The sequence below is a fragment of the Arvicanthis niloticus genome, chromosome 6 (assembly GCF_011762505.2).
Source record: "Arvicanthis niloticus isolate mArvNil1 chromosome 6, mArvNil1.pat.X, whole genome shotgun sequence".
Classification (NCBI taxonomy): domain Eukaryota; kingdom Metazoa; phylum Chordata; class Mammalia; order Rodentia; family Muridae; genus Arvicanthis; species Arvicanthis niloticus.
Window position 1 is genome coordinate 98,699,913 of NC_047663.1, and position 10,067 is coordinate 98,709,979.

Genomic DNA, 10,067 nt, shown 5'->3' on the forward strand with positions numbered 1-10,067 from the left:
GGTCCTGGGTATCATAAGGAAGCAGGCTGAGCAAAGTATAGGAACAAACCAGTGAGCAGCACCCTCCATGGCCTCTGCATCAGCTCCTGCCTCCAGGGTCCTTCCCTGTTTGAGTTCTTGTCCTGATTTCCTTTGATCATAAATAGGGATGTGGAAGTGTAAACAGAATTAACCCTTTCCTCCCTGAGTTGCTTTGGCTATGGTGTTCCATCACAGCAATAGTACCCCAAATAGGACAGAGGGCAAGAGATTTGATCAAGATCCTGTTTTTTCACGCTAGTGAGAAGAGACATAACTACTGTCTACATGTCTGGATTTTTGTTTGCTAACTGACCAGGTTGGAAACTTATCTTTTAGGTTGAACAATGTACAAGAGTTGAACTCAGTTCAGAGCCAGTAGAAAGGCAAGCTTTTATTTTCTTTTAACTATTTGGTTATCTTGCTTAAAGAACATGAGTGTATGGGATGTCCTGTTATGGTCTTCATTATGTACTTCCACACACAGGTGGAGTGCCTAACTCCAGGACCTTAGAACGTAGTGTTTGGAGATAAGAGGGTTTTTTGTTGTTGTTGTTGTTTTGTTTGTTTGTTTGTTTTTGAGACAGGGTTTCTCTGTATAGCCTGGACTGTCCTAGAACTCACTCTGTAGACCAGGTTGGCCTCGAATTAAAAAAAATCTGCCTGCCTCTGCCTTCCAAGTGCTGGGATTAAAGGCATGTGCCACCACTGCCCGGCTGGAGATAAGATTTTTGCAGAAATGTGTAAGTTCCAATTAAGGCCATCAGGGTGGGCCGTAATCTGGTGTGGCTAATGTCCTCGTGAAAAGAGGAGCTTCTGACTCCTCTTTCTATGCAGTTCACACATTGTAGGTGTGTACACATGGAGGAGATTAACAAGGAAGTGAGGAAGTGGCCAGCCACAGAGATACGCTTCAGAACGAGCCAACTCTATCAGCCTCTCAGGCTTGGATGTTGAATCTCACAAATGCGGAGAAAACCGATCCCTATTGATTAAGCCACCCAGTCTCTGGTATTTTGTTATGATGGTCCCCCCCAAAACCACAAGGGCAAGGTCCTTCACTTCTTATAGTAGTAATGCCAACAGCTAATATCTATTTCCAGATGAATCTCTCAATTAACCCCTATAAAACTATATGATGTAGATACAATTCTTGGCTTCATTTTGCACATGAATGGGTACAGGCTAATCGAATTGGGGTAGAGCTGAATTTGCTAGTGTTCTAAAGCCATGCTCTTAATTATAACAGATTCTAGAGTTCCGACTGGCTCTGCGTGCCCTGCAGAGCTCAGCATAGACGTTTGATCCCACGAATCTCTCCCTGTCTTACAGGAAGTAGAGGAGAGAAGAAAAAGAAGTCAGAGTGTATGGAGCTAGTGACATGGTCAAACTGCTTCTTGCAGTGTCTGGACTTACAGGTCCTAGTTTACCGTTTCTCTCCCACTTGCCCAGCCCTGCGGCAGCCTGTGTGGTCTTCTTCCTGGAACAGCAGAGGCTTTCATAGGCAGTGATTTCCTCACAGTTTAGAAGGTTACAATCAGAGGCATTATAGATCAGAATGGATAAAAAGGTATAAGTGCCTGTCAGGTTGAGAAATTCACTAGGGGAAAGGACAATGACATCGTAGGGATGCTCCTTAGGGAGAAGCCAGCTGGAGGGAGGCTTGCTGTGTGGTTTTCTGCATAGCCCTGCCCTTCTTCTTGCTATCCTGTCAGCCTGGCTGCCTTGCCCCAGCTGTAAACCCTCCCATGCACCCTCCCTGTGTTGCCAACCTTTCTGCCCCACCCCTTCTGTATACTTTCCCATGCACCCTCCCTGCCTTCTGAACCTTTCTGTTTAACTCTATAATTTAACCATAACATTGCCATATGCTACTTTCTATCTTCCAGGAAATGGAAGGAGTCCAGATTGGACGCTGCTCCACAGTGACTTTCTATCTTACAGGAGGAGGAGCCTCCTGTGAGGAGGGTGGTAGAGGGAAGCCAGATTCAGTGCTGAAGTGTGAGCCCTCTGTCTCATCCCTGCCAACTGCCTCCTCTTGAACCTTTAGTTATTTCCACAAACATTTTTAGCTTCTACTCTGTACCAGGCAGAAGGCTGTGGGCTGGCCCTGCAGTGAGTCCAGAGATGCAGCTGCTCTTATGCTCTTGGGCCTTTTGGTCTGGGGACATCTTTAGTTTCCAGATCCTTCAAATCCCAATCTATCTTCTTTCCTCAAATGAAAGAAGGGAAATAGAGACCAGGCTGGTTTATTGGATGTTTTCCTTTATTTCTGACTTCTGACAGCCGTCCCTCACATCTGATAAATGTGATAAAAGTCTCCACAATGGTGATAAATTTATTCATTTTGTCTGTTTGTTAAGCTCTCTAATTAATTCTTTATTGATTTCCACTAGCGACTAAATTTCTGTCTTAAGTTAAAATTGGGCATTCAGAGGAATTGCCTCCTGGATCCTCTGCTCCTTTGGAGCCCCATATTCCACACTGGCAGCTGACCTCCCATTTGCCTCACAGTGACGCACCAGCAGGTGGTTACCATGGAAGGAGACAGCACTGCCCCTGTCGTCATGGAGCCCCTGGGCCATCTCCTAAGCAACCTGGCAGGAGATCCTCAAACCGTTCTATGCTCTCTGCTCCACTGAGGTTAGTTTTAAATTTATTTTTGTGGGTTGCTTGACATCAAAAGCTTTGTGTGGCTAAACAAATTTAGGGAAGGAACTATAGCGTAGCTCTGTCCAGAGAGACAAAAAAAAAGACAGAAGGGCAGAGGTGGGATGAAGGGGATGGAGGGGGATGACACAGCATATAAGACATGAGTCTGAGAAACATTCAGAGAGCTGTAAAGAACTGCATGGAAAGAGACAGAGAACACACACACACACACACACACAGAGAGAGAGAGAAAGAGAAAAAAACAGAGGCAAAGAGACACAGTGTCTCTTTGTGAAGAAAACAGTGTCTCACAGAAGACTAAAATATCTGAGAGTCACACAGCAGCAGGGGCTGTGACTCCTAGTGTCAGCCACTTCCCCCTTACTTCCTATTCTCATTCTCAGTGTGGAAATATTAAAAGACACTGAGTTACTTGTGGCGGGAGTGACAGTTCTTGGAGACACAAATCTCTGTCTTCCCTCTGAATGCCTCTGAAATCTGTGCTTTTTCCCCTGGTGTGGGAAGGGCAGCTTGGCATTTTTGTGTCAGATACGTGAAGGAAGGTGAGGCAGAAAAGAAGGTTAAGGCCATCAGAGACCCTTTGTCTCCACATAAGCCATTGGAGTTGTACATGTTTGGGGGCCTTTTCTGGTGGCTTATAACTGGACAATCCAATGGAGAGTGATGTGTGTCTGGGAGCCTAGAAAGGCATCTGTTTTACATATGACCTCTCTTTATGCCTTAGAGTTGGTCCATGTCATTGGAGGATTGGAGGCACTATCCTTATTAGTGGACAGGGTACAGAGAGAGGAATTACCCTGCGTTCACTTGGGTTGTAGGAGATAAGAAGGAGGTAGAATGGAGCAGCTTGCCTCAAGAGCCCTTCTTCTTAGGCCCTCACTGAAGTTTACAAATGAGATCGCACTTGGTATGTACAGACCCTGTCGCACAGGCTACATCTTCAAATGGTTTTCATGTACGGGAGTTACAGAGACACTGGGCCGCATGGCTGTCCAACATGAGAGAAGGTCACATACAGTTTCAGTAAATGAATCAGTTAAAGTAGATGTGACAAATGACGAGGCGAGTCTTCGCTGGGTTCAAGCCAGCAACCCCGGCTCTGCCTTGGCTTCACCCAGCAGTTTCTACTTCAGTCTGGCTGTACCAAGCCTGTGATGTTGGCAATAAAAGCATGGGATAGGTGTCTTCATTCAATTTCACATTGATTGGAGCCAGAATCAATTGAAAGACCCTTCCATAGATTAGATTAATAGGGGTTTGGAAACAAGAATATTGGTGACATCATTAACGAGTGGCGTCTGAGACTGAATGACTAAACTTTCTTCATCCATAGGCGCTCCTGAAGGAAGAAAGGTGACAGTTTTGAAGAAAGGTGACATAGAAGAGATCGGACTCTGAAGTCAGGCACTCCTGACCTTGAACTTTAAAATTCTGACACACGTTAGCTACATAATCAAGGGCAAATGACAAATCTTCTCTATTGTCATTTTATCTCAGATCTTTTCTCAGATAGTCATGCAAAACACAGAAGCTATAACATATCGGACACAGTCCACTGCTGAGCACAGGGGCAGTGTTGAAAGTCACAGAATGACTGTCCTGAAGGTGAGGAGCACTGCTTCGGGGTGGAGCTGTCAGGAAGGGCTTTCGGCATGAGGTGGCATTTGAGCTATGGTAATTGTCGTCATCGCAGAGGACAGTTCTAACTTACACGTCTCCTACACCTCCCTGCCCGTATACACACACACACACACACACACACACACACACACACACACACACACACACAGACACTCCTACCCCACATTTAAATTCTTATTGGCACATATTCATTGTATGTGGTCCTGGATTTCATAAGGCATTCTTATAAGGATATATTGTACTTATTTCCTCCTATGGCATATATACATATGTGATATTATACACCTACATAAAATCAAGCGTCCACAGATGAGATGAAAATGTGTGATATATATTTTATTGCCGCCTTTCAAATGGCAATTATGGCCCGGCCTGATGATAAAGGCTCCTCATTTTCTCCCTTTCTCAGAGGCACCTTGCATTGTTTATCTTACATTCTACAAGTATCGCCTGAAGCCATCTCCAATGCCAAAGCAACATCTTCAAGGTCACAGAGATAGCAGAGAGCTGAGTAAGCTCATGTCTCCCTGATTGCAAAGACGCTTCAGAAAAGTCACACATTCATTACTTTTCCGTCTAGGTTTCTCTAGGTTTAAAGTTGACTTGTAGCTTACTGTCTACTTCGTTATGATTTAAAAGGCAATCTATCTTCAGCACTGGTACATCTGCTGTTGGCATTCCAGTTTTGTTAACTTGATTGTGTCACGTGGGGTCGCAGGGCTCTCTCAGCATCTCTGCCCAGCAGTTCATGGTGTATGCATTGGAACCCGGGCACCTGGGGACCCCCCCCCCCCCCATGCTAGGCTTTAATTTGGTAACTTCCATTATTCTGAGAGTTCAGGCCTCTGGATTATCAGAAGTGCATATATGCTTATTGAAGCTTCATTTAATTGACAACACACAGCTCCTGCTACACTGAGAAAGTTTTTCTGAGCCCCACAACAAAAGGCTTCACAGAAGGAGTCTCTGTGCATTCATTATTAAGATGTTTTCTGATGGTGCTTTTCAATAACAAAGGACAACTTGAGTCGGCCCCAGCAAGAAACAATTTGTTGGAAGGATGCAAGGACATCTAGGAGACCCTAGGGAATGAGCCAGTTCTAAGCAAATGAAATCAAATTTAAAAATGGGCTGCTCCAGGGACCCAAATGGAAGGAGTTTATGATTTATTCATTTTGAGTTCTGCAATGGCATCCCTACAGCTGGGCTTGGCAGGCTTTTCCTCCAGAAGAGTCTCTACCAGCATTTTTCCTGTACCTCAGTTACTTGCTAGTCTACCTTACACCTGTTCAAAAAAAACCCCACAAACTAGCCAGGTCAAAAAGTTTGTATTTTTAAACATGATTTATTATAGATTGACATATGTACAGTCTGTTGTGAGAATGTATTGATAACATCATTTCTCTAAATAAATAAATAAATACATAAATAGAAAAGCTAACCTTAATTTATAAGACCTAAGAAGTCCTCTGGATAAATACTTTAATGATGGTACTTGCGTGTAGCAGGAGATATTAGAGAATGAACCTACAGTCTTCTGGTGCTTGAGTCATGTGACTTGTTTATCGCTACTCAGAGACTCACTTTTTTTTTTTAAAATACAATTCTAATTCTCAGGTTAATAATCTTAAATTTCTAGTGAATTCTTGCCTAACACATTGGTTTGCCACCTGTAGTGGGAGATATTAGAAAAGACAACCCATAGACTTCCCACACTACCGCTGGACTACTCCAGGCCTGCTAACTCTTCAGCAAGGCCGGAGCTCCTGAGCTGGTTCTGCTGGGTTGTCCCCCTGTTTGCGACCAGTCGCTGTGTTTCCAGCTCTGGTTTGCTCATCTTTGGAGCTGCTAGTTCCTTCACAGCCATAACCACCAGGTTGTAGGTGGACCCACCTTCCAGTAACCCAGTGAAGTAAAACTCTAAAGTTCAAGATTAACCAAATAGATTTATATATCAGCAAATACTCAATACACAAGATGCTCACACAATTAGAATTGTTATTCCAATTATCTAACCTTTTGATATGAATAACTACTCGAGACTGCTAGAGACACACAGGTATACGTCTGCCTTCTGCCACCATCTCACCTCTCTCCCGCTCCTCCTCTTCCTTTCTCCCTGTGTTTTCCTCTCCCCCCAACTCCTAGCTCTGCTTCCCTCTTCCCTGTCCAACAACAGGCTCCCGCTGCAAATACATTGGGCAGGAAATTTCCACACTTGCATTTTAAAATGTCAGTGGTATTAACATCTTATTTACAAAATACCTGAAAATTTAACAGCTGGCTCTCTTGCTTCTCCTTTTTCTTCCTTCATTTTGTTCATTCTTCCCGTGATGCTCTGTATAGGGTACCTCGGGATGTTGTGCACAATGGGCAATTGTTTTACTGCTGAGCTACATGCACAGTTCACTTAACTATTTTCTTATTTTATAAACTTGAAAGTTGTATGGGCAACCTGAAACTTAGGTTTCTTTTCTATAAAATAAAACAATAATTAAGCAAACACAAAGATGTGCAGTGAGAACTGATTGAATCTGTGGTGTCTAGTCCATGAGAAGCAGGTCGGACTTGATAGCTGTTTCCACATTGCTCTGCCCATCTGTAGATCACTGTTTTCTGGGTCCTTGACATCTTTCACAATGTACTGACTTTGGTGGCCTCCTTGGTTCTTGGCTTTCAGACTTGGACAGAATTTCGTCCTGGTCTTTCCTTGTTGTCCCCCATGATAATAGACGATCATGGCTTTCTTAGGTTCCTCGAACAAATACTGTACTAGGTACCTCTCTACCCTATTGTTTGTTCCCTCTGGAGCACCTCCATCTATATAGACAAAGATTAGCTTTTCAGGATTAGCATGGTAATGACATATACAGGGATTTGTGAGCTTGGCTTTCCCACATGACCTTTTTAGATAGCAACTCTTTGATTTTCCTAAATTTTATTTATCATTTTCCCTAAGGCCACTCACAGGGCAGGTGAGCCTTCAGAGGAGTCCATTTGGGCATTATAATACGATGTGCTTGTAAGGCCCCCCATGAAGGGAGGACCTTACCCAAGCCTCAGGAATTCAAGGTCACCCATTAACTCACAAGACACCGAACTTGATGCAATCAGCAAGAGGTGTATTTCGATCAACATGTTGAGTTCAAGACCCATGACCCATGCAGGGGCAGTGGGGTCTGACCCCAGGGTTTTGGAGACAGAGAGAATTTAAAGCCAAAAACCACAACTCAGGGGGGAAAATACAACCCAGGGGGAATAAAGGAGGGCTATTGGAGAGTACCTGTGGAAAGTCCCAGCCCATTATTCAGTTTGTGACAGGGTCCAAGGAACAGTCATGGGGAACTTTTTGTATGGGCTATTCTCTAAGAGCCTATTCGTAATCAACTATCTATCTTGTGGTGAGCCAAGTTCCTGAAACACAGAGCTCACGACCAAGCTGACCTGCACTCTTGGTTCTGTTGAGTCTGCTAGGAGGTTTTGAAAAATTTTAACCCTTTCATGCCCATCTACAATGTTCATGCCCAAGAGCTTCACAATTGGGTTACAAAAACATCACCAAAAAAACTCATAATATGTTTATAATTCTGTGCTAGAATGTACTCATGGCCACTTCTGACTACATGCAGCCACATGTTAGACATACCCACTAGAATTTATGACTCCATACACTGCCTGAATCCAGATATGCTGACCCCACACTTTCTGTACTTCAGCATAGAGAGCTGTGGCATATCTTCTGACAAAGTTCTTTCAAAGGATTTTTCAAGAATTAATGGTTATAAACCAGAAAAGATGAGGCTAAGTGAATAAGCTATTATGGTTTGTGGGTGAAGAGTTTTTTCAGCCCCCAGTGTTTAATATGAGCTCCTTTTCTCTTGCTGACAAGTTCCCACAAAGGGTTCCTAGAATGTGAACGCACTTGGATAAATTGGTTCATAGAACCACTAAGGTTTCATACTGGGTTTCTGGAGACAACTGTTGTATGCTAAGGGATAATTTCAAGTTAGACTTACATAGACTTCAGAGGTGCTCCCCTAACAAGCACAGCATGGGTTATTCCCAGCAACTGCATCTTTTCTACATCACCCACAGAGTGCAACACTTTGCTATTTTTCTGGGGCCAGGAAGACATCTAGCATTTGAAGATGATGTAGGTATTAGTTATCGTTCTGTTGCTGTAATAAAATACCATGACCAAGAGCAACTTAAGGAAGAAAGTGTTTATTTTAGCTTATGATTCTAGAGGGATGGAATTAACAACGGTGAGGAAGGCATTAAAACAGGGGAAGGAAGCAGAGAAGGGATGAGGGGGAGAGGGAGAGAGGGAAAGCTCACATTTCATCTCCATATAAGAGAGAGAGAAAGAGAGAGAGAGAGAGACAGAGAGAGACAGAGAGACAGAGAGACAGAGAGAGAGACAGAGAGAGACAGAGAGAGAGAGAGAGACAGAGAGAGAGAGAGAGAGAGAGAGAGAGAGAGAGAGAGAGAGAGAGAGAATCCCCAGTTATGTACTTCCTCCAGCAGAGCTTTGCCTCCTTAACCACTGGGGACCAAGTGTTCAAATACCTGCACCTGTGGGGGACAGTTCTCATTCAAGCCACCGTTGTCCATGAGTCACTTTTCCTTTCATGGCCAAATGCTCGACAGGGTGCACCTTAAGGTGAGGGTTTATTGTGGCTCACAGTTTGAGGGGGTACAGTCCCTTATGGTGGGAATGCCGTGAGAAAGGCAGCTCCATGGTGGCAAGAGGTACAGAGCCTTGTTTACATCTCTGCTTCAGAGGCTGATTGGACAGAAAGCAAGGCAAAGCTTTTACTCAGAGATCTCATCCCCAGTGACCCACCTCTAGCTGAGTCCCTTCTCTCAAAGGCTCTGCACTCTCCCAGCTCCATCAGCTGGGGATCAATTGTTCACACAGGCGAGACTGTGGGGGACAAGCTCAAATCACAACAGATATTACAAAATAGAACACGACATAATACAGCACAACAACACAACTTCTTTCACAGACCTAAAAGCAACCAAAGTCGTCTTAGGTTTGCAAAATACTCCAAGAAGAAAGGATACTTAATGCTACTGATATTACAACCATCGTAAGGGAACAGAAAAAGGCCTGAATAAAGATTTAAAGGCTTCTAATGTGTAACTAGAAAATTAGGTGGTTTTCTAATCCTCAGTGGAGAATATTTGTCAAATGTTTCCAGCTAGGCTAGGAAGCTTCACTTCTATTTTATTTCTTTTTGTCTAATTACAGGAGGCCCATGAGATTAACATTACCATCTCTACCTTATAGACCAGGAAACGAGGCTCAGGAGATTGGAGTAATTTCTCAGTGACATTTAGCTAACACATTGCGAAGCACAACTTGAACTCACCGTTGTCAGTCTGACTCCCAAATCTGATTTCTTTCCCATCATCCTAGCTGCATCTCTGTAATTTATACATTAGTCTGTTCTAGAGACTTCTTTAGCTTTTTCCAATGAAGACCTAGTAACAACAGAATCTATAGCTAAGAGAATTATGGACCGTCTGTACACAGAGCTGTAGTGTTCTGAAGTGAATAGATGTCTAGGGAAGATTTAGAAACAACAGTTTGCAGCCAATTTGCAAAACTAAGAATGTATGTTGGCCTTACAGGAGCTGTCTGTCCTGTTGTCAAATCCAGGTTTTTTTTTTTTTTTTTAGACGTATTCTTTTTAGAAAAGCCTTTCATTTCAAGAAGGCAAGCTGAA

General features: G+C 43.5%; 1 long non-coding RNA gene across 2 annotated transcripts; it reads left to right on the forward strand.

Annotated features, from left to right (window-relative positions):
• Window positions 1–1,720: 1,720 nt before the first annotated feature.
• On the forward strand, window positions 1,721–6,841 carry LOC143442885 (uncharacterized). Of its 2 annotated transcripts, XR_013111468.1 has the most exons (3): window positions 1,725–2,661; window positions 3,416–3,598; window positions 4,025–6,841. It is a non-coding gene; the product is annotated as an uncharacterized LOC143442885 (long non-coding RNA). The 2 variants fall into 2 exon arrangements; XR_013111467.1 differs by lacking the exon at window positions 3,416–3,598 and having other exon boundaries at window positions 1,721–2,661.
• The last annotated feature ends 3,226 nt before the right edge of the window (window positions 6,842–10,067 follow it).